Raw genomic sequence first — 24,639 nt, 5'->3', positions numbered from 1 at the left:
GTGTGAGCTGTGTGTGAGCTGTGTGAAAGTGAGCTGTGTGAGTGAGCTGTGTGAAAGTGAGCTTTGTGTGAGCTGTGTGAGTGAGCTGTGTGAGTCAGTGTGAGCTGTGTGTGAGAGTCAGTATGAGTCAGTGTGAGTGAGCTGTGTGTATGAGTGAGCTGTGAGTGAGCTGTGTTTGAGCTGTGTGAGTGAGCTGTGTGTGAAAATGAGCTGTGTGTGAAAATGAGCTGAGTGAGCTGTGTGTGTGAGTTGGGTGTGTGAGAGAATGAGCTGTGTGAGCTGCATGTGAGTGTGTGAATCAGTGTGAGCTGTGTGAGAATGAGCTGTGTTTGAGCTGCGTGAGTGAGCTGTGTGTGAAAATGAGCTGTGTGTGAAAATGAGCTGAGTGAGCTGTGTGTGTGAGATGGGTGTGTGAGAGAATGAGCTGTGTGAGCTGCATGTGAGTGTGTGAATCAGTGTGAGCTGTGTGAGAATGAGCTGTGTTTGAGCTGCGTGTGTGCGTGAGTCAGTGTGAGTGAGCTGAGTCAGTGAGCTGTATGTGTGAGTCAGTGTGAGCTGTATGTGTGTGAGAGCTGTGAGTGAGCTGTGTGCTGTGTGTGAGTGAGCTGTGCGTGATTGAGCTGTGTGAGCTGTGTGAGAGTGAGCTGTGTGAGTGAGCTGTGTGAGCTGTGTGAGAGTGAGCTTTGTGTGGGCCGAAATGAAGAGCCTTCTTTATGCATCTTAGGAAGACAATGGCACCTCTTTTGCCCACTTCAGCAGTTGCTTCTTGCTGTGCTTGTCCCACCTGATGACGGACGCTTGTGTTGAGCCCAAGACGTTGTGATTTAATTTATTTTTATTTTATACCTATGTGACTTTACCGAAAGAACCAAAGAGTATGGATACCTGCAGTCACGAAAACTTCAAATCTAACATCACTTATTCAATGTTTGACCCTTATAGACAAAATCAGATAAGTATTCATTCTAAATTATTGAGTCATTTTAACAAAATGTAATTACTGCACTGAAATATGCTGCATCAGGTTACATCGAATTAACAAGAAGCTATTTAAAAAAATACACACCGTCTGCTTACCAGTATATGTATATACTATTGTGTCATTCAAAACGAGTAGGCCATTGCATGCTGGCGTCTGGGTCAAAATTGATGAAATTCTAAACATTACCAACAAACTCCACAACCAAGATGCCACATCAACCATTGCCCGCTACTGACAGGCTCTTGTCCACATGCAGGCCGGTGCAGGGCCACCGGTGCAGGGCCACCGGTGCAGGGCCACCTCCTTGTGCCACACAGGGGCAGCTGCTACTTGGGGATGCTCTTCGAGTGTTTGAGACGATATACGATAAAAAAAAACTCAGAATTTCCGAGGTGATTAAGCAAGCACAATAAAAATGCAATGATAACATAGCAAAAGCTTGGGAGCTTATTGGCTATCACTCCTGGTTAGAGATCTACGCAACCCACAGGTCCACAAAGACTGGCCGCTCTTACCCTGCAGGTTGCACCTAGAAATTGAGTTCAACTTCACATTCTTGTAATTGAAGGCCTGTGACAAAGGTGCGTCTATTGGAGCGACATTGTCTCAGACTTACACATCTACCGGGTCTCCATTTGACTTTGTATTGTCTCGGAGGAAGTCCACCCACACCTCCACTTCCACCAACTGCTGGGAGTTGCCTTGCTCTGCCTCGCAGTGAGAATTATCCTCCTGCTTCACGTTGCCTCCATCGATGTGAAGGTCCGATTTTTGGGTTGACTCTTCATCTTCACATTTTACCTTCACTTCTTCGCTTTTCACCATCACTTCTTCATATTTCACCTTCACCTCTTCATATTTCACCTCGATACCTTTAAAAGTGTCCAAGCTGGGATTTTCTTCCGGTTCTTGTTTCATGAGGGATGGGCTCATTGCGGCACTTTGACTTTCACAAGCTGATTTCAGACTCCACTCCTTGTGAATCTTCTGATGCTTGTGTGTTCTCTGGTGTCTTTGAAGATTTGATGACTGTGAAAACGCCTTCCCGCACACACTGCACCTGAAGGGTTTCTCTCCTGTGTGTGTTCTCTGGTGTTGTACAAGAGCAGATGAAATTGAAAACGCCTTTCCACATACACTGCAATTGAAGGGTTTTTCTCCCGTGTGTGTTCTCTGGTGTTCTACATGAGCAGATGACTGTGCAAACGCTTTCCCACACACACTGCACCTGAAGGGTTTCTCTCCTGTGTGTGTTCTCTGGTGTTGTACAAGAGCAAATGAACGTGCAAATGCCTTCCCACACACACTGCACTGGAAGGGTTTATCTCCTGTGTGTGTTCTCTGGTGTGTTTTAAGAACAGATGACTGTGCAAATGCCTTCCCACACACACTGCACCTGAAGGGTTTCTCTCCAGTATGTGTTCTCTGGTGTGTTACAAGAGTAGATGAAATTGTAAATGCTATCCCACACACACTGCACCTGAAGGGTTTCTCTCCTGTGTGTGTTCTCTGGTGCATTACAATAGTAGATGAATGTGCAAACGCCTTCCCACACACACTGCACCTGAAGGGTTTCTCTCCTGTGTGTGTTCTCTGGTGTTGTACAAGAGCAGATGAACGTGCAAACGCCTTCCCACACACACTGCACTTGAAGGGTTTCTCTCCCGTGTGAGTTCTCTGGTGCCGTGTCAAATTTCCAGTACGATCCGTGCTGTATGCACCGAGCCGCGCAGAGTGCCTTTGCTCCATTAGACTAATTCTGCAGAGGAAGTGACAGCTGCAGACAGAAAAAAATATGAACACCATCTACACGTCAGTATCAATGCACAGAGGAATGCATACAGTCACACGTCTATACTTCTTCTTGGTTCTTTCGGTAAAGTCAGATTTGCTGTATCAAGTGACTCACTTAATACTCTTAGGTTTTTTCGGTAAAGTCACGTAGGTAAAAAAATTAAATTAATAAAAGTAAAATAAAACAAATTAAAAAATTCATGAGCGTTCGTTTTTGCTGATGTTACTAGTGGGTTTCTTAGCATTCTTAAGAATAGTAGCTATTTCAGCTCTTGCTACATCCTCTGATTTCTCAGATTGATGTAGCCCTGTGATTTCTCAGATTGATGTAGCCCTCAGAGGCATAGGACACATCCATGCGGATGTAGCAAGAGCTGAAATAGCTACTATTCTTAAGAATGCTAAGAAACCCACTAGTAACATCAGCAAAAACGAACGCTCGTGAATTTTTTAATTTGTTTTATTTTACTTTTATTAATTTAATTTTTTTACCTACGTGCCACCACACCCCCACTGGCTCCACCACTGTCACACTGGCATGGTTCACAGGTGGTGGTGTGTCCAGACCCACGCCTGGACACCTTCACCTGCTCAGTATTAATGCTTCCTTACTCGACCAAGTAATTCATTGAGGATCAATCAACATCGCCGAGGCTGCGTGTCTCTCTCTCTCCCCGTGGTGAGATGTTAACTACCTCTCCTGGCATACAGGAAGTCGTGCGTGTCTCTCTCCGTCGTCGCGTGGATTTCCCTCCGGATCCTCCTGTTGTCCCCACTCCACATGCAGAGAGTGAACACCGCCACGCTGATGACAAGCCTCACCTTGTTGTTGTTGTGGGCAGGTCGCTTCTGAAAACAAGAGCGGTAGAGCAGCTAAAGCGGGCTTGGCCTGGTAAAATAAAAAGAAAAACTGTGTCAATATTTAAAGCAAAACAAAGTTACAAAGTAGTGAGCCAGGTCAAGACAAATTAAACTTATGCAAGAGAATTGTGGCAAAAGCGATCAGGCGAGTGCAGGAGGCAAGGCCCCGCGTTGAAAAGTTCCAACTTGGACATCGCTTCCATGCTCGCTGCAACTCAATTGACATCCCTACAAGAGAGAGAGCGAGGCTCTACCTCGGTAAACAACAACCATCACCATCAAAAGAACCACCACAACCAACACAACCACAACCGCGATGAGAATTTCTCACCTCGGATTTCAGTGCACGGGCGAAACGGCAGCTTCCTGTTAACTCGCTACGTCACGCGGCAGTAGGAGGTGACATGACGTCACTTGAGGGGCACAAGACACTCACTCCCACAATGAGCGGCTCTGTAACTTAAATACATTATGCTAATGAGCTCGGCCAATCCGTAGTAGCTGTTTGTGTGAGTGAGCTGTGTGTGTGCATGAGTCAGTGTGAGTGAGTCAGTGTGAGTGAGCTGTGTGTGTGAGTGAGTCAGTGTGAGTGAGTCAGTGTGAGTGAGCTGTGTGTGAGAGTGAGCTGTGTGTGAGTGAGCTGTGTGTGTGAGTGAGCTGTGTGTGAGTGAGCTGTGTGTGTGAGTGAGTCAGTGTGAGTGAGTCAGTGTGAGTGAGCTGTGTGTGTGCATGAGTCAGTGTGAGTGAGTCAGTGTGAGTGAGTCAGTGTGAGTGAGCTGTGTGTGTGAGAGAATGAGCTGTATGTGAGCTGCATGTGAGTGTGTGTGAGTCAGTGTGAGTGAGCTGTGTGTGTGAGTCAATGTGAGTGAGTGAGCTGTGTGGGAGGGTGAGCTGTGTGTGAGTGAACTGTGTGTGAGTGAGCTGTGTGTGAGTGAGCTGTGTGTGTGAGTGAGCTGTGTGTGTTTGAGAATGAGCTATGTGTGAGCTGCGTGTGAGTGTGTGTGAGTCAGTGTGAGTGAGCTGTGTGTGTGAGTGAGTCAGTGTGTGTGAGTCAGTGTGAGTGAGCTGTGTGTGAGTGAGCTGTGTGTGTGAGTCAGTGTGAGTGAGCTTTGTGTGAGAGTGAGCTGTGTGTGTGAGTGAGCTGTGTGTGTGAGAGAATGAGCTGTGTGTGAGCTGCATGTGAGTGTGTGTGAGTCAGTGTGAGTGAGCTGTGTGTGTGAGAGTCAGTGTGAGTGAGGCAGTGTGAGTGAGCTGTGTGTGTGAGCTGTGTGTGTGAGTGAGCTGTGTGAGTAAGTGTGAGTGAGCTGTGTGTGAGTGAGCTGTGTGTGTGAGAGAATGAGCTGTGTGAGTCAGTGTGAGTGAGCCGTGTGTGTGAGTGAGATGTGTGTGAGAGTGAGTGAGCTGTGTGTATGAGAGAATGAGCTGCATGTGAGTGTGTGTGAGTCAGTGTGAGTGAGCTGTGTGTGTGTGTGTGAGTCAGTGTGAGTGAGCTGTGTGTGTGAGTGAGCGGTGTGTGAGTGAACTGTGTGTAATAGTGAACTGTGTGTGTGAGTGAGCTGTGTGTGAGTTAGCTGTGTGTGTGAGTGAGCTGTGTGTGTGAGTGAGCTGTGTGTGAGTGAGCTGTGTGTGTGAGTGAGGCAGTGTGAGTGAGCTGTGTGTGTGAGCTGTGTGTGAGTGAGCTGTGTGAGTCAGTGTGAGTGAGCTGTGTGCGAGTGAGCTGTGTGTGTGAGTCAGTGTGAGTGAGCTGTGCGTGAGTGAGTCAGTGTGAGTGAGTCAGTGTGAGTGAGCTGTGTGTGAGTGAGTCAGTGTGAGTAAGTGTGAGTGAGCTGTGTGAGTGACCTGTGTGTGAGATTGAGTCAGTATGAGTGAGTCAGTGTGAGTGAGATGTGTATGTGTGTGAGCGAGCTGTGTGTGAGTGAGCTGTGTGTGAGTGAGCTGTGTGTGTGAGTGAGCTGTGTGTGAGTGAGTCAGTGTGAGTGAGTCAGTGTGAGTGAGCTGTGTGTGAGTGAGTCAGTGTGAGTGAGTCAGTGTGAGTGAGCTGTGTGTGAGTAAGTCAGTGTGAGTGAGTCAGTGTGAGTGAGCTGTGCGAGTGAGCTGTGTGTGAGAGTGAGCTGTGTGTGAGGGTGAGCTGTGTGTGTGAGAGAATGAGCTGTGTGTGAGCTTTATGTGTGTGAGTCCGTGTGAGTGAGTCAGTGTGAGTGAGCTGTGTGGGTGAGTGAGTCAGTGTGAGTGAGCTGTTTGTGAGAGTGAGTCAGTATGAGTGAGTCAGTGTGATTGAGCTGTGTGTATGAGTGAGCTGTATGTGAGAGTGAGCTGTGTGTGAGAGTGAGCTGTGTGTGTGAGTGAGCTGTGTGTGTGAGTGAGCTGTGTGTGAGTGAGCTGTGTGTGAGTGAGCTGTGTGTGAGAGTGAGCTGTGTGTGAGAGTGAGTGAGCTGTGTGTGTGAGAGAATGAGCTGCATGTGAGTGTGTGTGAGTCAGTGTGAGTGAGCTGTGTGTGTGTGTGAGTCAGTGTGAGTGAGCTGTGTGTGTGAGTGAGTCAATGTGAGTGAGTGACCTGTGTGTGAGAGTGAGCGGTGTGTGAGTGAACTGTGTGTGAGTTAGCTGTGTGTGTGAGTGAGCTGTGTGTGTGAGTGAGCTGTGTGTGAGTGAGGCAGTGTGAGTGAGCTGTGTGTGTGAGTGAGCTGTGTGAGTCAGTGTGAGTGAGCTGTGTGTGAGTGAGCTGTGTGTGTGAGAGAATGAGCTGTGTGAGTCAGTGTGTGTGAGTCAGTGTGAGTGAGCTGTGTGTGTGAGTCAGTGTGAGTGAGCTGTGCGTGAGTGAGTCAGTGTGAGTGAGTCAGTGTGAGTGAGCTGTGTGTGAGATTGAGTTGTGTGTGAGTGTGAGTCAGTATGAGTAAGTCAGTGTGAGTGAGATGTGTATGTGTGTGAGCGAGCTGTGTGTGAGTGAGCTGTGTGTGAGAGTGAGCTGTGTGTGAGAGTGAGTGAGATGTGTGTGTGAGAGAATGAGCTGCATGTGAGTGTGTGTGAGTCAGTGTGAGTGAGCTGTGTGTGTGTGTGAGTCAGTGTGAGTGAGCTGTGTGTGTGAGTGAGTCAATGTGAGTGAGTGACCTGTGTGTGAGAGTGAGCGGTGTGTGAGTGAACTGTGTGTGAGTTAGCTGTGTGTGTGAGTGAGCTGTGTGTGTGAGTGAGCTGTGTGTGAGTGAGGCAGTGTGAGTGAGCTGTGTGTGTGAGTGAGCTGTGTGAGTCAGTGTGAGTGAGCTGTGTGTGAGTGAGCTGTGTGTGTGAGAGAATGAGCTGTGTGAGTCAGTGTGAGTGAGTCAGTGTGAGTGAGCTGTGTGTGAGTGAGTCAGTGTGAGTGAGCTGTGTGTGAGTGAGTCAGTGTGAGTGAGTCAGTGTGAGTGAGCTGTGTGAGTGAGCTGTGTGTGAGAGTGAGCTGTGTGTGAGGGTGAGCTTTGTGTGTGAGAGAATGAGCTGTGTGTGAGCTTAGTGTGTGTGAGTCCGTGTGAGTGAGTCAGTGTGAGTGAGTCAGTGTGAGTGAGCTGTGTGTGAGTGAGCTGTGTGTGAGTGAGCTGTGTGAGTCAGCTGTGTGAGATTGAGCTGTGTGTGAGGGTGAGCTGTGTGTGTGAGAGAATGAGCTGTGTGTGAGCTTAGTGTGTGTGAGTCCGTGTGAGTGAGTCAGTGTGAGTGAGTCAGTGTGAGTGAGCTGTGTGGGTGAGTGAGTCAGTGTGAGTGAGCTGTTTGTGAGAGTGAGTCAGTATGAGTGAGTCAGTGTGATTGAGCTGTGTGTATGAGTGAGCTGTATGTGAGAGTGAGCTGTGTGTGAGAGTGAGCTGTGTGTGTGAGTGAGCTGTGTGTGTGAGTGAGCTGTGTGTGAGTGAGCTGTGTGTGAGTGAGCTGTGTGTGAGAGTCAGCTGTGTGTGTGAGTGAGCTGTGTGTGAGAGTGAGCTGCGTGTGAGTGAGCTGTGTGTGTGCGTGAGCTGTGTGTGAGTCAGTGTGAGTGAGTCAGTGTGAGTGAGCTGTGTGTGAGTGAGTCAGTGTGAGTGAGTCAGTGTGAGTGAGCTGTGTGTGAGATTGAGCTGTGTGTGAAAGTGAGCTTTGTGTGTGAGTGAGCTGTGTGTGTGAGTGAGCTGTGAGTGTGAGTGAGCTGTCTGTGTGAGTGAGCTGTGTGTGAGAGTCAGCTGTCTGTGTGAGTGAGCTGTGTGTGAGAGTGAGCTGTGTGTGAGTGAGCTGTGTGTGAGAGAGTCAGTGTGAGTGAGCTGTGTGAGTGAGCTGTGTGAGTGAGCTGTGTGTGAGAGCTGTGTGTGAGGGTGAGCTGTGTGTGTGAGAGAATGAGCTGTGTGTGAGCTTTATGTGTGTGAGTCAGTGTGAGTGAGTCAGTGTGAGTGAGTCAGTGTGAGTGAGCTGTGTGTGAGTGAGTCAGTGTGAGTGAGTCAGTGTGAGTGAGCTGTGTGAGTGAGCTGTGTGTGAGTGAGCTTTGTGTGAGTGAGCTGTGTGTGAGTGAGTCAGTGTGAATGAGTCAGTGTGAGTGAGCTGTGTGTGTGAGTGAGTCAGTGTGAGTGAGCTGTTTGTGAGAGTGAGTCAGTATGAGTGAGTCAGTGTGTTTGAGCTGTGTGTATGAGTGAGCTGTATGTGAGAGTGAGCTGTGTGTGTGAGTGAGCTGTGTGTGTGAGTGAGCTGTGTGTGTGAGTGAGCTGTGTGTGAGAGTGAGCTGTGTGTGAGTGAGCTGTGTGTGTGAGTGAGCTGTGTGTGAGTGAGTCAGTGTGAGTGAGTCAGTGTGAGTGAGCTGTGAGTGAGTGAGTCAGTGTGAGTGAGTCAGTGTGAGTGAGCTGTGTGTGTGAGCTGTGTGTGTGAGTGAGCTGTGTGAGTCAGTGTGAGTGAGCTGTGTGTAAGTGAGCTGTGTGTGTGAGAGAATGAGCTGTGTGAGTCAGTGTGTGTGAGTCAGTGTGAGTGAGCTGTGTGTGTGAGTCAGTGTGAGTGAGCTGTGCGTGAGTGAGTCAGTGTGAGTGAGTCAGTGTGAGTGAGCTGTGTGTGAGTGAGTCAGTGTGAGTGAGTAAGTGTGAGTGAGCTGTGTGAGTGAGCTGTGTGTGAGATTGAGTTGTGTGTGGTGAGTGTGAGTCAGTATGAGTGAGTCAGTGTGAGTGAGATGTGTATGTGTGCGAGCGAGCTGTGTGTGAGTGAGCTGTGTGGTGTGTGAGAGTCAGCTGTCTGTGTGAGTGAGCTGTGTGTGAGAGTGAGATGTGTGTGAGTGAGCTGTGTGTGTGAGTGAGCTGTGTGTGAGAGAGTCAGTGTGAGTGAGCTGTGTGAGTGAGCTGTGTGAGTGAGCTGTGTGTGAGAGCTGTGTGTGAGGGTGAGCTGTGTGTGTGAGAGAATGAGCTGTGTGTGAGCTTTATGTGTGTGAGTCAGTGTGAGTGAGTCAGTGTGAGTGAGTCAGTGTGAGTGAGCTGTGTGTGAGTGAGTCAGTGTGAGTGAGTCAGTGTGAGTGAGCTGTGTGAGTGAGCTGTGTGTGAGTGAGCTTTGTGTGAGTGAGCTGTGTGTAAGTGAGTCAGTGTGAATGAGTCAGTGTGAGTGAGCTGTGTGTGTGAGTGAGTCAGTGTGAGTGAGCTGTTTGTGAGAGTGAGTCAGTATGAGTGAGTCAGTGTGTTTGAGCTGTGTGTATGAGTGAGCTGTATGTGAGAGTGAGCTGTGTGTGTGAGTGAGCTGTGTGTGTGAGTGAGCTGTGTGTGTAAGTGAGCTGTGTGTGAGAGTGAGCTGTGTGTGAGTGAGCTGTGTGTGTGAGTGAGCTGTGTGTGAGTGAGTCAGTGTGAGTGAGTCAGTGTGAGTGAGCTGTGAGTGAGTGAGTGAGTGTGAGTGAGTCAGTGTGAGTGAGCTGTGTGTGTGAGCTGTGTGTGTGAGCTGTGTGAGTCAGTGTGAGTGAGCTGTGTGTGAGTGAGCTGTGTGTGTGAGAGAATGAGCTGTGTGAGTCAGTGTGTGTGAGTCAGTGTGAGTGAGCTGTGTGTGTGAGTCAGTGTGAGTGAGCTGTGCGTGAGTGAGTCAGTGTGAGTGAGTCAGTGTGAGTGAGCTGTGTGTGAGTGAGTCAGTGTGAGTGAGTAAGTGTGAGTGAGCTGTGTGAGTGAGCTGTGTGTGAGATTGAGTTGTGTGTGGTGAGTGTGAGTCAGTATGAGTGAGTCAGTGTGAGTGAGATGTGTATGTGTGCGAGCGAGCTGTGTGTGAGTGAGCTGTGTGTGAGAGTGAGCTGTGTGTGAGTGAGCTGTGTGTGTGAGTGAGCTGTGTGTGAGTCAGTGTGAGTGAGCTGTGTGTGAGTGAGTCAGTGTGAGTGAGCTGTGTGTGAGTGAGTCAGTGTGAGTGAGCTGTGTGAGTGAGCTGTGTGTGAGATTGAGTTGTGTGTGAGTGTGAGTCAGTATGAGTGAGTCAGTGTGAGTGAGCTGTGTGTGAGTGAGCTGTGTGTGAGTGAGCTGTGTGAGTGAGCTGTGTGTGAGATTGAGCTGTGTGTGAGGGTGAGCTGTGTGTGTGAGAGAATGAGCTGTGTGTGAGCTTTGTGTGTGTGAGTCCGTGTGAGTGAGTCAGTGTGAGTGAGCTGTGTGGGTGAGTGAGTCAGTGTGAGTGAGCTGTTTGTGAGAGTGAGTCAGTATGAGTGAGTCAGTGTGATTGAGCTGTGTGTATGAGTGAGCTGTATGTGAGAGTGAGCTGTGTGTGAGAGTGAGCTGTGTGTGTGAGTGAGCTGTGTGTGTGAGTGAGCTGTGTGTGAGTGAGCTGTGTGTGAGTGAGCTGTGTGTGAGTGAGCTGTGTGTGAGAGTGAGCTGTGTGTGAGAGTGAGTGAGCTGTGTGTGTGAGAGAATGAGCTGCATGTGAGTGTGTGTGAGTCAGTGTGAGTGAGCTGTGTGTGTGTGTGAGTCAGTGTGAGTGAGCTGTGTGAGTGAGTCAATGTGAATGAGTGACCTGTGTGTGAGAGTGAGCGGTGTGTGAGTGAACTGTGTGTGATAGTGAACTGTGTGTGTGAGTGAGCTGTGTGTGAGTTAGCTGTGTGTGTGAGTGAGCTGTGTGTGTGAGTGAGCTGTGTGTGAGTGAGCTGTGTGTGTGAGTGAGGCAGTGTGAGTGAGCTGTGTGTGTGAGCTGTGTGTGAGTGAGCTGTGTGAGTCAGTGTGAGTGAGCTGTGTGTGTGAGTCAGTGTGAGTGAGCTGTGCGTGAGTGAGTCAGTGTGAGTGAGTCAGTGTGAGTGAGCTGTGTGTGTGAGAGAATGAGCTGTGTGAGTCAGTGTGTGTGAGTCAGTGTGAGTGAGCTGTGTGTGTGAGTCAGTGTGAGTGAGCTGTGCGTGAGTGAGTCAGTGTGAATGAGTCAGTGAGAGTGAGCTGTGTGTGAGTGAGTCAGTGTGAGTAAGTGTGAGTGAGCTGTGTGAGTGACCTGTGTGTGAGATTGAGTTGTGTGTGAGTGTGAGTCAGTATGAGTGAGTCAGTGTGAGTGAGATGTGTATGTGTGTGAGCGAGCTGTGTGTGAGTGAGCTGTGTGTGAGAGTGAGCTGTGTGTGAGTGAGCTGTGTGTGTGAGTGAGCTGTGTGTGAGTGAGTCAGTGTGAGTGAGTCAGTGTGAGAGAGCTGTGTGTGAGTGAGTCAGTGTGAGTGAGTCAGTGTGAGTGAGCTGTGTGTAAGTCAGTGTGAGTGAGTCAGTGTGAGTGAGCTGTGCGAGTGAGCTGTGTGTGAGAGTGAGCTGTGTGTGAGGGTGAGCTGTGTGTGTGAGAGAATGAGCTGTGTGTGAGCTTTATGTGTGTGAGTCCGTGTGAGTGAGTCAGTGTGAGTGAGCTGTGTGGGTGAGTGAGTCAGTGTGAGTGAGCTGTTTGTGAGAGTGAGTCAGTATGAGTCAGTCAGTGTGATTGAGCTGTGTGTATGAGTGAGCTGTATGTGAGAGTGAGCTGTGTGTGAGAGTGAGCTGTGTGTGTGAGTGAGCTGTGTGTGTGAGTTAGCTGTGTGTGAGTGAGCTGTGTGTGAGTGAGCTGTGTGTGAGAGTGAGCTGTGTGTGAGAGTGAGTGAGCTGTGTGTGTGAGAGAATGAGCTGCATGTGAGTGTGTGTGAGTCAGTGTGAGTGAGCTGTGTGTGTGTGTGAGTCAGTGTGAGTGAGCTGTGTGTGTGAGTGAGTCAATGTGAGTGAGTGACCTGTGTGTGAGAGTGAGCGGTGTGTGAGTGAACTGTGTGTGAGTTAGCTGTGTGTGAGTGAGCTGTGTGTGTGAGTGAGCTGTGTGTGAGTGAGCTGTGTGTGTGAGTGAGGCAGTGTGAGTGAGCTGTGTGTGTGAGTGAGCTGTGTGAGTCAGTGTGAGTGAGCTGTGTGTGAGTGAGCTGTGTGTGTGAGAGAATGAGCTGTGTGAGTCAGTGTGAGTCAGTGTGAGTGAGCTGTGTGTGTGAGTCAGTGTGAGTGAGCTGTGCGTGAGTGAGTCAGTGTGAGTGAGTCAGTGTGAGTGAGCTGTGTGTGAGATTGAGTTGTGTGTGAGTGTGAGTCAGTATGAGTAAGTCAGTGTGAGTGAGATGTGTATGTGTGTGAGCGAGCTGTGTGTGAGTGAGCTGTGTGTGAGAGTGAGCTGTGTGTGAGTGAGCTGTGTGTGTGAGTGAGCTGTGTGTGAGTGAGTCAGTGTGAGTGAGTCAGTGTGAGTGAGCTGTGTGTGAGTGAGTCAGTGTGAGTGAGCTGTGTGTGAGTGAGTCAGTGTGAGTGAGTCAGTGTGAGTGAGCTGTGTGAGTGAGCTGTGTGAGTGAGCTGTGTGTGAGAGTGAGCTGTGTGTGAGGGTGAGCTTTGTGTGTGAGAGAATGAGCTGTGTGTGAGCTTTATGTGTGTGAGTCAGTGTGAGTGAGTCAGTGTGAGTGAGCTGTGTGTGAGTGAGCTGTGTGTGAGTGAGCTGTGTGAGTCAGCTGTGTGAGATTGAGCTGTGTGTGAGGGTGAGCTGTGTGTGTGAGAGAATGAGCTGTGTGTGAGCTTTGTGTGTGTGAGTCCGTGTGAGTGAGTCAGTGTGAGTGAGTCAGTGTGAGTGAGCTGTGTGGGTGAGTGAGTCAGTGTGAGTGAGCTGTTTGTGAGAGTGAGTCAGTATGAGTGAGTCAGTGTGATTGAGCTGTGTGTATGAGTGAGCTGTATGTGAGAGTGAGCTGTGTGTGTGAGTGAGCTGTGTGTGAGTGAGCTGTGTGTGAGAGTGAGCTGTGTGTGAGAGTCAGCTGTGTGTGTGAGTGAGCTGTGTGTGAGAGTGAGCTGCGTGTGAGTGAGCTGTGTGTGTGCGTGAGCTGTGTGTGAGTCAGTGTGAGTGAGTCAGTGTGAGTGAGCTGTGTGTGAGTGAGTCAGTGTGAGTGAGTCAGTGTGAGTGAGCTGTGTGTGAGATTGAGCTGTGTGTGAAAGTGAGCTTTGTGTGTGAGTGAGCTGTGTGTGTGAGTGAGCTGTGAGTGTGAGTGAGCTGTCTGTGTGAGTGAGCTGTGTGTGAGAGTCAGCTGTCTGTGTGAGTGAGCTGTGTGTGAGAGTGAGCTGTGTGTGAGTGAGCTGTGTGTGTGAGTGAGCTGTGTGTGAGTGAGTCAGTGTGAGTGAGCTGTGTGAGTGAGCTGTGTGAGTGAGCTGTGTGTGAGAGCTGTGTGTGAGGGTGAGCTGTGTGTGTGAGAGAATGAGCTGTGTGTGAGCTTTATGTGTGTGAGTCAGTGTGAGTGAGTCAGTGTGAGTGAGTCAGTGTGAGTGAGTCAGTGTGAGTAAGCTGTGTGTGAGTGAGTCAGTGTGAGTGAGTCAGTGTGAGTGAGCTGTGTGAGTGAGCTGTGTGTGAGCTTTGTGTGAGTGAGCTGTGTGTGAGTGAGTCAGTGTGAATGAGTCAGTGTGAGTGAGCTGTGTGTGTGAGTGAGTCAGTGTGAGTGAGCTGTTTGTGAGAGTGAGTCAGTATGAGTGAGTCAGTGTGTTTGAGCTGTGTGTATGAGTGAGCTGTATGTGAGAGTGAGCTGTGTGTGAGAGTGAGCTGTGTGTGTGAGTGAGCTGTGTGTGAGTGAGCTGTGTGTGTGAGCTGTTTGTGAGTGAGCTGTGTGTGTGAGTGAGCTGTGTGTGAGTGAGTCAGTGTGAGTGAGTCAGTGTGAGTGAGCTGTGAGTGAGTGAGTCAGTGTGAGTGAGTCAGTGTGAGTGAGCTGTGTGTGTGAGTGAGCTGTGTGAGTCAGTGTGAGTGAGCTGTGTGTGAGTGAGCTGTGTGTGTGAGAGAATGAGCTGTGTGAGTCAGTGTGTGTGAGTCAGTGTGAGTGAGCTGTGTGTGTGAGTCTGTGTGTGTGAGTCAGTGTGAGTGAGCTGTGCGTGAGTGAGTCAGTGTGAGTGAGTCAGTGTGAGTGAGCTGTGTGTGAGTGAGTCAGTGTGAGTGAGTAAGTGTGAGTGAGCTGTGTGAGATTGAGTTGTGTGTGGTGAGTGTGAGTCAGTATGAGTGAGTCAGTGTGAGTGAGATGTGTATGTGTGTGAGCGAGCTGTGTGTGAGTGAGCTGTGTGTGAGAGTGAGCTGTGTGTGAGAGTGAGTGAGCTGTGTGTGTGAGAGAATGAGCTGCATGTGAGTGTGTGTGAGTCAGTGTGAGTGAGCTGTGTGTGTGTGTGAGTCAGTGTGAGTGAGCTGTGTGAGTGAGTCAATGTGAATGAGTGACCTGTGTGTGAGAGTGAGCGGTGTGTGAGTGAACTGTGTGTGATAGTGAACTGTGTGTGTGAGTGAGCTGTGTGTGAGTTAGCTGTGTGTGTGAGTGAGCTGTGTGTGTGAGTGAGCTGTGTGTGAGTGAGCTGTGTGTGTGAGTGAGGCAGTGTGAGTGAGCTGTGTGTGTGAGCTGTGTGTGAGTGAGCTGTGTGAGTCAGTGTGAGTGAGCTGTGTGTGTGAGTCAGTGTGAGTGAGCTGTGCGTGAGTGAGTCAGTGTGAGTGAGTCAGTGTGAGTGAGCTGTGTGTGTGAGAGAATGAGCTGTGTGAGTCAGTGTGTGTGAGTCAGTGTGAGTGAGCTGTGTGTGTGAGTCAGTGTGAGTGAGCTGTGCGTGAGTGAGTCAGTGTGAATGAGTCAGTGAGAGTGAGCTGTGTGTGAGTGAGTCAGTGTGAGTAAGTGTGAGTGAGCTGTGTGAGTGACCTGTGTGTGAGATTGAGTTGTGTGTGAGTGTGAGTCAGTATGAGTGAGTCAGTGTGAGTGAGATGTGTATGTGTGTGAGCGAGCTGTGTGTGAGTGAGCTGTGTGTGAGAGTGAGCTGTGTGTGAGTGAGCTGTGTGTGTGAGTGAGCTGTGTGTGAGTGAGTCAGTGTGAGTGAGTCAGTGTGAGAGAGCTGTGTGTGAGTGAGTCAGTGTGAGTGAGTCAGTGTGAGTGAGCTGTGTGTAAGTCAGTGTGAGTGAGTCAGTGTGAGTGAGCTGTGCGAGTGAGCTGTGTGTGAGAGTGAGCTGTGTGTGAGGGTGAGCTGTGTGTGTGAGAGAATGAGCTGTGTGTGAGCTTTATGTGTGTGAGTCCGTGTGAGTGAGTCAGTGTGAGTGAGCTGTGTGGGTGAGTGAGTCAGTGTGAGTGAGCTGTTTGTGAGAGTGAGTCAGTATGAGTCAGTCAGTGTGATTGAGCTGTGTGTATGAGTGAGCTGTATGTGAGAGTGAGCTGTGTGTGAGAGTGAGCAGTGTGTGTGAGTGAGCTGTGTGTGTGAGTTAGCTGTGTGTGAGTGAGCTGTGTGTGAGTGAGCTGTGTGTGAGAGTGAGCTGTGTGTGAGAGTGAGTGAGCTGTGTGTGTGAGAGAATGAGCTGCATGTGAGTGTGTGTGAGTCAGTGTGAGTGAGCTGTGTGTGTGTGTGAGTCAGTGTGAGTGAGCTGTGTGTGTGAGTGAGTCAATGTGAGTGAGTGACCTGTGTGTGAGAGTGAGCGGTGTGTGAGTGAACTGTGTGTGAGTTAGCTGTGTGTGAGTGAGCTGTGTGTGTGAGTGAGCTGTGTGTGAGTGAGCTGTGTGTGTGAGTGAGGCAGTGTGAGTGAGCTGTGTGTGTGAGTGAGCTGTGTGAGTCAGTGTGAGTGAGCTGTGTGTGAGTGAGCTGTGTGTGTGAGAGAATGAGCTGTGTGAGTCAGTGTGAGTCAGTGTGAGTGAGCTGTGTGTGTGAGTCAGTGTGAGTGAGCTGTGCGTGAGTGAGTCAGTGTGAGTGAGTCAGTGTGAGTGAGCTGTGTGTGAGATTGAGTTGTGTGTGAGTGTGAGTCAGTATGAGTAAGTCAGTGTGAGTGAGATGTGTATGTGTGTGAGCGAGCTGTGTGTGAGTGAGCTGTGTGTGAGAGTGAGCTGTGTGTGAGTGAGCTGTGTGTGTGAGTGAGCTGTGTGTGAGTGAGTCAGTGTGAGTGAGTCAGTGTGAGTGAGCTGTGTGTGAGTGAGTCAGTGTGAGTGAGCTGTGTGTGAGTGAGTCAGTGTGAGTGAGTCAGTGTGAGTGAGCTGTGTGAGTGAGCTGTGTGAGTGAGCTGTGTGTGAGAGTGAGCTGTGTGTGAGGGTGAGCTTTGTGTGTGAGAGAATGAGCTGTGTGTGAGCTTTATGTGTGTGAGTCAGTGTGAGTGAGTCAGTGTGAGTGAGCTGTGTGTGAGTGAGCTGTGTGTGAGTGAGCTGTGTGAGTCAGCTGTGTGAGATTGAGCTGTGTGTGAGGGTGAGCTGTGTGTGTGAGAGAATGAGCTGTGTGTGAGCTTTGTGTGTGTGAGTCCGTGTGAGTGAGTCAGTGTGAGTGAGTCAGTGTGAGTGAGCTGTGTGGGTGAGTGAGTCAGTGTGAGTGAGCTGTTTGTGAGAGTGAGTCAGTATGAGTGAGTCAGTGTGATTGAGCTGTGTGTATGAGTGAGCTGTATGTGAGAGTGAGCTGTGTGTGTGAGTGAGCTGTGTGTGAGTGAGCTGTGTGTGAGAGTGAGCTGTGTGTGAGAGTCAGCTGTGTGTGTGAGTGAGCTGTGTGTGAGAGTGAGCTGCGTGTGAGTGAGCTGTGTGTGTGCGTGAGCTGTGTGTGAGTCAGTGTGAGTGAGTCAGTGTGAGTGAGCTGTGTGTGAGTGAGTCAGTGTGAGTGAGTCAGTGTGAGTGAGCTGTGTGTGAGATTGAGCTGTGTGTGAAAGTGAGCTTTGTGTGTGAGTGAGCTGTGTGTGTGAGTGAGCTGTGAGTGTGAGTGAGCTGTCTGTGTGAGTGAGCTGTGTGTGAGAGTCAGCTGTCTGTGTGAGTGAGCTGTGTGTGAGAGTGAGCTGTGTGTGAGTGAGCTGTGTGTGTGAGTGAGCTGTGTGTGAGTGAGTCAGTGTGAGTGAGCTGTGTGAGTGAGCTGTGTGAGTGAGCTGTGTGTGAGAGCTGTGTGTGAGGGTGAGCTGTGTGTGTGAGAGAATGAGCTGTGTGTGAGCTTTATGTGTGTGAGTCAGTGTGAGTGAGTCAGTGTGAGTGAGTCAGTGTGAGTGAGTCAGTGTGAGTAAGCTGTGTGTGAGTGAGTCAGTGTGAGTGAGTCAGTGTGAGTGAGCTGTGTGAGTGAGCTGTGTGTGAGCTTTGTGTGAGTGAGCTGTGTGTGAGTGAGTCAGTGTGAATGAGTCAGTGTGAGTGAGCTGTGTGTGTGAGTGAGTCAGTGTGAGTGAGCTGTTTGTGAGAGTGAGTCAGTATGAGTGAGTCAGTGTGTTTGAGCTGTGTGTATGAGTGAGCTGTATGTGAGAGTGAGCTGTGTGTGAGAGTGAGCTGTGTGTGTGAGTGAGCTGTGTGTGAGTGAGCTGTGTGTGTGAGCTGTTTGTGAGTGAGCTGTGTGTGTGAGTGAGCTGTGTGTGAGTGAGTCAGTGTGAGTGAGTCAGTGTGAGTGAGCTGTGAGTGAGTGAGTCAGTGTGAGTGAGTCAGTGTGAGTGAGCTGTGTGTGTGAGTGAGCTGTGTGAGTCAGTGTGAGTGAGCTGTGTGTGAGTGAGCTGTGTGTGTGAGAGAATGAGCTGTGTGAGTCAGTGTGTGTGAGTCAGTGTGAGTGAGCTGTGTGTGTGAGTCAGTGTGAGTGAGCTGTGCGTGAGTGAGTCAGTGTGAGTGAGTCAGTGTGAGTGAGCTGTGTGTGAGTGAGTCAGTGTGAGTGAGTAAGTGTGAGTGAGCTGTGTGAGATTGAGTTGTGTGTGGTGAGTGTGAGTCAGTATGAGTGAGTCAGTGTGAGTGAGATGTGTATGTGTGTGAGCGAGCTGTGTGTGAGTGAGCTGTGTGTGAGAGTGAGCTGTGTGTGAGTGAGCTGTGTGTGAGTGAGTCAGTGTGAGTGAGTCAGTGTGAGTGAGCTGTGTGTGAGTGAGTCAGTGTGAGTGAATCAGTGTGAGTGAGCTGTGTGTGTGAGTCAGTGTGAGTGAGCTGTGCGTGAGTGAGTCAGTGTGAGTGAGTCAGTGTGAGTGAGCTGTGTGTGAGATTGAGTTGTGTGTGAGTGTGAGTCAGTATGAGTAAGTCAGTGTGAGTGAGATGTGTATGTGTGTGAGCGAGCTGTGTGTGAGTGAGCTGTGTGTGAGAGTGAGCTGTGTGTGAGTGAGCTGTGTGTGTGAGTGAGCTGTGTGTGAGTGAGTCAGTGTGAGTGAGTCAGTGTGAGTGAGCTGTGTGTGAGTGAGTCAGTGTGAGTGAGCTGTGTTTGAGTGAGTCAGTGTGAGTGAGTCAGTGTGAGTGAGCTGTGTGAGTGAGCTGTGTGAGTGAGCTGTGTGTGAGAGTGAGCTGTGTGTGAGGGTGAGCTTTGTGTGTGAGAGAATGAGCTGTGTGTGAGCTTTATGTGTGTGAGTCAGTGTGAGTGAGTCAGTGTGAGTGAGTCAGTGTGAGTGAGCTGTGTGTGAGTGAGCTGTGTGTGAGTGAGCTGTGTGAGTCAGCTGTGTGAGATTGAGCTGTGTGTGAGGGTGAGCTGTGTGTGTGAGAGAATGAGCTGTGTGTGAGCTTTGTGTGTGTGAGTCCGTGTGAGTGAGTCAGTGTGAGTGAGTCAGTGTGAGTGAGCTGTGTGGGTGAGTGAGTCAGTGTGAGTGAGCTGTTTGTGAGAGTGAGTCAGTATGAGTGAGTCAGTGTGATTGAGCTGTGTGTATGAGTGAGCTGTATGTGAGAGTGAGCTGTGTGTGTGAGTGAGCTGTGTGTGAGTGAGCTGTGTGTGAGAGTGAGCTGTGTGTGAGAGTCAGCTGTGTGTGTGAGTGAGCTGTGTGTGAGAGTGAGCTGCGTGTGAGTGAGCTGTGTGTGTGCGTGAGCTGTGTGTGAGTCAGTGTGAGTGAGTCAGTGTGAGTGAGCTGTGTGTGAGTGAGTCAGTGTGAGTGAGTCAGTGTGAGTGAGCTGTGTGTGAGATTGAGCTGTGTGTGAAAGTGAGCTTTGTGTGTGAGTGAGCTGTGTGTGTGAGTGAGCTGTGAGTGTGAGTGAGCTGTCTGTGTGAGTGAGCTGTGTGTGAGAGTCAGCTGTCTGTGTGAGTGAGCTGTGTGTGAGAGTGAGCTGTGTGTGAGTGAGCTGTGTGTGTGAGTGAGCTGTGTGTGAGTGAGTCAGTGTGAGTGAGCTGTGTGAGTGAGCTGTGTGAGTGAGCTGTGTGTGAGAGCTGTGTGTGAGGGTGAGCTGTGTGTGTGAGAGAATGAGCTGTGTGTGAGCTTTATGTGTGTGAGTCAGTGTGAGTGAGTCAGTGTGAGTGAGTCAGTGTGAGTGAGTCAGTGTGAGTAAGCTGTGTGTGAGTGAGTCAGTGTGAGTGAGTCAGTGTGAGTGAGCTGTGTGAGTGAGCTGTGTGTGAGCTTTGTGTGAGTGAGCTGTGTGTGAGTGAGTCAGTGTGAATGAGTCAGTGTGAGTGAGCTGTGTGTGTGAGTGAGTCAGTGTGAGTGAGCTGTTTGTGAGAGTGAGTCAGTATGAGTGAGTCAGTGTGTTTGAGCTGTGTGTATGAGTGAGCTGTATGTGAGAGTGAGCTGTGTGTGAGAGTGAGCTGTGTGTGTGAGTGAGCTGTGTGTGAGTGAGCTGTGTGTGTGAGTGAGCTGTTTGTGAGTGAGCTGTGTGTGTGAGTGAGCTGTGTGTGAGTGAGTCAGTGTGAGTGAGTCAGTGTGAGTGAGCTGTGAGTGAGTGAGTCAGTGTGAGTGAGTCAGTGTGAGTGAGCTGTGTGTGTGAGTGAGCTGTGTGAGTCAGTGTGAGTGAGCTGTGTGTGAGTGAGCTGTGTGTGTGAGAGAATGAGCTGTGTGAGTCAGTGTGTGTGAGTCAGTGTGAGTGAGCTGTGCGTGAGTGAGTCAGTGTGAGTGAGTCAGTGTGAGTGAGTCAGTGTGAGTGAGTAAGTGTGAGTGAGCTGTGTGATGGGGCAGTTGTGGAGAGAGTAGAGAGTTTCCCATACCTGGGCAGTGTGCTCATGACCAGCTCCAGTTTATCAGCAGAGGTCTCACTCCGAATCAGTCGAGCGGCAATATCTTTTCATCGGTTGCGTAACGCTGTGTGGAAGCTACCTGGTCTGTCGCTCCGCACGAAGCTTCAGGTCTTCTCGGCCACGGTCATTCCCTCCCTTCTCTACGCTTGCGAAACGTGGACCCCCCTAGTGGAGCATCTTCGCCGGTTGGAAACATTTAGGCTGGCCTGCCTACGATCCATCCTGGGTTTGACCAGGCTGGATTGTGTGAGGAGCTCACAAGTCCTTGAAAGATCTGGGCAAAGTCCCATCAGTGAGCTCCTCCGGCAGGCAAGGCTGCGTTGGCTGGGTCATGTAGCCCGCATGCCCAGCCACCGCATGCCTAAACAGCTTTTGTTCGGCCGGATCGAGGGGGCTAAACGGGCGCGGCACGGGCTAGAGAAGAGATGGAGTGATGTGGTACAGGAGGACGTGGAGCTGAGTGGACTTGCCGATGACTGGTACCAGCGGTGTCAAGATCGGCCTCAGTGGAGGAGGCTCGTGAAGGACGCTACTGGGCAGTTGGAGGCAGTCGCCCTCCAACAACAACGGAGGGCGGAGGAGCGACGCTCACAACAACGAGCGGAGCGCCGGGTGGCTAAAGCACAGCAAGTTGGCACAGTAGGGGGCACAGGTGGTGCATCAGCCAGTCATCTCGGTCATCTCGGTCAGTCGACCCGTGGCACCTGGGTCTGCCCCGTGACCTCCTGCCAGCGGGCGTTCGACACTTCACGTGGCCTCAAGGTGCACATGGCCTGGCACAAGCGTCGTGGTGACGTCACCGCCACTTAGTGGCGAATGGCGGTTGTTGTTGTGAGCTGTGTGAGATTGAGTTGTGTGTGGTGAGTGTGAGTCAGTATGAGTGAGTCAGTGTGAGTGAGATGTGTATGTGTGTGAGCGAGCTGTGTGTGAGTGAGCTGTGTGTGAGTGAGCTGTGTGTGTGAGTGAGCTGTGTGTGAGTGAATCAGTGTGAGTGAGCAGTGTGAGTGAGCTGTGTGTGAGATTGAGTTGTGTGTGAGTGTGAGTCAGTATGAGTGAGTCAGTGTGTGAGTGAGCTGTGTGTGAGTGAGCTGTGTGAGTGAGCTGTGTGTGAGATTGAGCTGTGTGTGAGGGTGAGCTGTGTGTGTGAGAGAATGAGCTGTGTGTGAGCTTTGTGTGTGTGAGTCCGTGTGAGTGAGTAAGTGTGAGTGAGCTGTGTGGGTGAGTGAGTCAGTGTGAGTGAGCTGTTTGTGAGAGTGAGTCAGTATGAGTGAGTCAGTGTGATTGAGCTGTGTGTATGAGTGAGCTGTATGTGAGAGTGAGCTGTGTGTGAGAGTGAGCTGTGTGTGTGAGTGAGCTGTGTGTGTGAGTGAGCTGTGTGTGAGTGAGCTGTGTGTGAGTGAGCTGTGTGTGAGAGTGAGCTGTGTGTGAGAGTGAGTGAGCTGTGTGTGTGAGAGAATGAGCTGCATGTGAGTGTGTGTGAGTCAGTGTGAGTGAGCTGTGTGTGTGTGTGAGTCAGTGTGAGTGAGCTGTGTGAGTAAGTCAATGTGAATGAGTGACCTGTGTGTGTGAGTTAGCTGTGTGTGTGAGTGAGGCAGTGTGAGTGAGCTGTGTGTGTGAGCTGTGTGTGTGAGTGAGCTGTGTGAGTCAGTGTGAGTGAGCTGTGTGTGAGTGAGCTGTGTGTGTGAGAGAATGCGCTGTGTGAGTCAGTGTGTGTGAGTCAGTGTGAGTGAGCTGTGTGTGTGAGTCAGTGTGAGTGAGCTGTGCGTGAGTGAGTCAGTGTGAGTGAGTCAGTGTGAGTGAGCTGTGTGTGAGATTGAGTTGTGTGTGAGTGTGAGTCAGTATGAGTAAGTCAGTGTGAGTGAGATGTGTATGTGTGTGAGCGAGCTGTGTGTGAGTGAGCTGTGTGTGAGAGTGAGCTGTGTGTGAGTGAGCTGTGTGTGTGAGTGAGCTGTGTGTGAGTGAGTCAGTGTGAGTGAGCTGTGTGAGTGAGCTGTGTGTGAGAGTGAGCTGTGTGTGAGGGTGAGCTGTGTGTGTGAGAGAATGAGCTGTGTGTGAGCTTTATGTGTGTGAGTCAGTGTGAGTGAGTCAGTGTGAGTGATTCAGTGTGAGTGAGCTGTGTGTGAGTGAGCTGTGTGAGTGAGCTGTGTGAGTGAGCTGTGTGTGAGATTGAGCTGTGTGTGAGGGTGAGCTGTGTGTGTGAGAGAATGAGCTGTGTGTGAGCTTTGTGTGTGTGAGTCCGTGTGAGTGAGTCAGTGTGAGTGAGTCAGTGTGAGTGAGCTGTGTGGGTGAGTGAGTCAGTGTGAGTGAGCTGTTTGTGAGAGTGAGTCAATATGAGTGAGTCAGTGTGATTGAGCTGTGTGTATGAGTGAGCTGTATGTGAGAGTGAGCTGTGTGTGAGAGTGAGCTGTGTGTGTGAGTGAGCTGTGTGTGTGAGTGAGCTGTGTGTGAGTGAGCTGTGTGTGAGAGTGAGCTGTGTGTGAGAGTCAGCTGTGTGTGTGAGTGAGCTGTGTGTGAGAGTGAGCTGCGTGTGAGTGAGCTGTGTGTGTGTGTGAGCTGTGTGTGAGTCAGTGTGAGTGAGCTGTGTGTGAGTGAGTCAGTGTGAGTGAGTCAGTGTGAGTGAGCTGTGTGAGTGAGCTGTGTGAGATTGAGCTGTGTGTGAGGGAGAGCTGTGTGTGTGAGAGAATGAGCTGTGTGAGCTTTGTGTGTGTGAGTCAGTGTGAGTGAGTCAGTGTGAGTGAGTCAGTGTGAGTGAGCTGTTTGTGTGAGTGAGTCAGTGTGAGCGAGCTGTGTGTGAGTGTGAGTCAGTATGAGTGAGTCAGTGTGAGTGAGCTGTGTGTATGAGTGAGCTGTATGTGAGAGTGAGCTGTGTGTGAGAGTGAACTGTGTGTGTGAGTGAGCTGTGTGTGTGAGTGAGCTGTGTGTGAGTGAGCTGTGTGTGAGAGTGAGCTGTGTGTGAGTGAGCTGTGTGTGTGAGTGAGCTGTGTGTGAGTGAGTCAGTGTGAGTGAGTCAGTGTGAGTGAGCTGTGCGTGAGTGAGTCAGTGTGAGTGAGTCAGTGTGAGTGAGCTGTGTGAGTGAGCTGTGTGTGAGATTGAGTTGTGTGTGAGTGTGAATCAGTATGAGTGAGTCAGTGTGAGTGAGCTGTGTGTATGAGTGAGCTGTATGTGAGAGTGAGCTGTGTGTGTGTGAGTGAGCTGTGTGTGAGAGTGAGGTGTATGTGAGTGAGCTGTGTGTGAGAGTGAGCGGTGTGTGAGTGAACTGTGTGTGTGAGTGAGGCAGTGTGAGTGAGCTGTGTATGTGAGCTGTGTGTGTGAGTGAGCTGTGTGAGTCAGTGTGAGTGAGCTGTGTGAGTGAGCTGTGTATGTGAGAGAATGAGCTGTGTGAGTCATTGTGTGTGAGTCAGTGTGAGTGAGCTGTGTGTGTGAGTCAGTGTGAGTGAGCTGTGCGTGAGTGAGTCAGTGTGAGTGAGTCAGTGTGAGTGAGCTGTGTGTGAGTGAGCTGTGTGTGAGTAAGTTTGAGTGAGCTGTGTGAGTGAGCTGTGTGTGATATTGAGTTGTGTGTGAGTGTGAGTCAGTATGAGTGAGTCAGTGTGAGTGAGATGTGTATGTGTGTGAGCGAGCTGTGTGTGAGTGAGCTGTGTGTGAGAGTGAGCTGTGTGTGAGTGAGCTGTGTGTGTGAGTGAGCTGTGTGTGAGTGAGTCAGTGTGAGTGAGTCAGTGTGAGTGAGCTGTGTGTGAGTGAGTCAGTGTGAGTGAGTCAGTGTGAGTGAGCTGTGTGAGTGAGCTGTGTGTGAGATTGAGTTGTGTGTGAGTGTGAGTCAGTATGAGTGAGTCAGTGTGAGTGAGCTGTGTGTATGAGTGAGCTGTATGTGAGAGTGAGCTGTGTGTGTGTGAGTGAGCTGTGTGTGAGAGTGAGCTGTATGTGAGTGAGCTGTGTGTGAGAGTGAGCGGTGTGTGAGTGAACTGTGTGTGTGAATGAGGCAGTGTGAGTGAGCTGTGTGTGTGAGCTGTGTGTGTGAGTGAGCTGTGTGAGTCAGTGTGAGTGAGCTGTGTGTGAGTGAGCTGTGTATGTGAGAGAATGAGCTGTGTGAGTCAGTGTGTGTGAGTCAGTGTGAGTGAGCTGTGTGTGTGAGTCAGTGTGAGTGAGCTGTGCGTGAGTGAGTCAGTGTGAGTGAGTCAGTGTGAGTGAGCTGTGTGTGAGTGAGTCAGTGTGAGTGAGTAAGTGTGAGTGAGCTGTGTGAGTGAGCTGTGTGTGAGATTGAGTTGTGTGTGAGTGTGAGTCAGTATGAGTGAGTCAGTGTGAGTGAGATGTGTATGTGTGTGAGCGAGCTGTGTGTGAGTGAGCTGTGTGTGAGAGTGAGCTGTGTGTGAGTGAGCTGTGTGTGTGAGTGAGCTGTGTGTGAGTGAGTCAGTGTGAGTGAGTCAGTGTGAGTGAGCTGTGTGTGAGTGAGTCAGTGTGAGTGAGTCAGTGTGAGTGAGCTGTGTGAGTGAGCTGTGTGTGAGATTGAGTTGTGTGTGAGTGTGAGTCAGTATGAGTGAGTCAGTGTGAGTGAGCTGTGTGTATGAGTGAGCTGTATGTGAGAGTGAGCTGTGTGTGTGTGAGTGAGCTGTGTGTGAGAGTGAGCTGTATGTGAGTGAGCTGTGTGTGTGAGTGAGCTGTGTGTGAGTGAGTCAGTGTGAGTGAGTCAGTGTGAGTGAGCTGTGTGTGAGTAAGTCAGTGTGAGTGAGTCAGTGTGAGTGAGCCGTG

General features: G+C 50.3%; 1 long non-coding RNA gene across 5 annotated transcripts in view; it reads right to left on the bottom strand.

The window, feature by feature from the left end:
* Window positions 1-815: 815 nt before the first annotated feature.
* Window positions 816-24,639, bottom strand: part of LOC144737508 (uncharacterized) — a 115,903-nt gene continuing 92,079 nt past the window's right edge. For 4 of the 5 annotated variants that reach the window (XR_013589005.1, XR_013589003.1, XR_013589004.1 and 1 more), the window contains 2 exons: window positions 3,599-3,665; window positions 816-2,759 (listed from right to left, as the gene is read on the bottom strand). This is a non-coding gene — a long non-coding RNA (uncharacterized LOC144737508). Of the gene's footprint in view, window positions 2,760-3,598; window positions 3,666-3,968; window positions 10,926-24,639 lie in introns of those variants that run through there. The other variant, XR_013589006.1, reaches the window with a different exon arrangement.

The sequence above is a fragment of the Lampetra planeri genome, chromosome 71 (assembly GCF_965212315.1).
Source record: "Lampetra planeri chromosome 71, kcLamPlan1.2.h2, whole genome shotgun sequence".
Lineage (NCBI taxonomy): Eukaryota > Metazoa > Chordata > Hyperoartia > Petromyzontiformes > Petromyzontidae > Lampetra > Lampetra planeri.
The sequence above is the reverse complement of the archived record's forward strand: the minus strand, read 5'-3'. Positions and strand labels throughout refer to the sequence as shown.